The 1,502-nt window shown below is 33.7% G+C and overlaps 1 non-coding gene across 1 annotated transcript; it reads right to left on the bottom strand.

The window, feature by feature from the left end:
- Nucleotides 1–412: 412 nt before the first annotated feature.
- Nucleotides 413–519, bottom strand: LOC115063585. The gene has a single exon (XR_003843418.1). It is a non-coding gene; the product is annotated as a U6 spliceosomal RNA (small nuclear RNA).
- Between the last annotated feature and the right edge of the window lie 983 nt (nt 520–1,502).

Below are 1,502 nucleotides of genomic sequence, written 5' to 3'. Positions count from 1 at the left end.
AGAAAGCAAAGAAGTCCATTCTATCCACTTCTCTTAATTTTCTGGTATTTGTGAAAATGATAATCATGAATATTTTCGGTTTTCCAGAAATTTTATAAAAGATTCATTCATGTATTAATATAATTCTTATTCATGGGGATTCTAGCTATTCAATCTAATGGCAGATAAATTTACTTGTTAGAATAAATTGTATTTGGAATGTGGAATATAAATAGGAACAAACTATTTTATTGTTTTAAATATTTAAAATAATTCAAAATGTTGAACTGCCAATTAATCCTCAGGTTTTGTTTCTAAGATTTTCCTGTTTTGTCTAATTACAAGTTTTACTATGATAAAGTTTTCCAAACTAATGTATGATTTTCTAGCCTTCTTGTTTATTTTTTTTTCAATTTTTATTTGGTATTTACTTTAAAATAAGGAATGCTTCACGAATTTGCGTGTCATCCTTGTGCAGGGGCCATGCTAATCTTCTCTGTATCGTTCCAATTTTAGTATATGTGCTGCCGAAGCGAGCTCTTCTTGTTTATTTTTATGTGCTTATAATTATGCTTTTATTTTATCAACAATGGTAATATTATATGAAAGATTGGTGTGTTGCATTTAGTTGTTGGGTCCACATAAGGTATATTATATAATTCTTACCACTTCTCACAAAGTTTTCCAGGGTCAAATTCATCAGAATTTCCCATTGTTAAAGTAATGCCTCAGGCTTTAATTCTTGGACTCTATGTTTTTTTTTCCAGCTATTAAAACCTAAGTTCATTTGGAGAAACTGCTCATCATTAAATGTGTACTGGTGGCATGTGTGGGCTTGTGTCTGTGTATGTTTCATAAACCATGCTTGTGAATGAAACTTCCAAAATAATCTCCAAACACTCTATTACCAAGTGGAATATTATCTAATTAACCTTCAAGGCCTGACAGCCTGGGAGGTTATCAGGAAATAATCATAGCCCTCAGGTGCTGGGAGACACTGGGTGCAGCTAAGTGTCTCTAATTCCCCAAGGGTATGATTAACTCACGATAACAATGCTTCCTTGAGTTGCTACAATGCTTTCATAGAGGTCTTTATTGTGGGAGAGTGTTTATTTTTATGCAGGAGTAGGATGGAGCTGACAGCTGGAATGGTGGAATGAATGCAGTTACCCCTGACTTGTGGTACAGACCATGACAAAGTTTTCCATTTAGAATGCTATTCGGCCAACCTGGATGTTTTAAACATCTCAGAACCCTGGCAGTGATGCCTATCATCCCTACTGTACCATTGTGAAATTTTGTTTATAACCTAAAGGTGTGAATTCTCTAAAATTAGACAATGATGCAATGTAGAATAGATACAGATGCATGTATTAATGAGCCTACAACTCATGGCAGATCAATTATTTTATAAGCCTTAAATTATTATAGCCAATACCTGAGAAAGTCTATTTTGAAAGGGAGAATGTTGGATTTTTGTCTCACTTTATTCCATTGTAGGTTCTTTGTGTTGCTTTAGCCTG

The sequence above is a fragment of the Mus pahari genome, chromosome 2 (assembly GCF_900095145.1).
Source record: "Mus pahari chromosome 2, PAHARI_EIJ_v1.1, whole genome shotgun sequence".
Lineage (NCBI taxonomy): Eukaryota > Metazoa > Chordata > Mammalia > Rodentia > Muridae > Mus > Mus pahari.
Note: the sequence above shows the minus strand (reverse complement) of the source record. Positions and strands in the feature narration are given on the sequence as shown.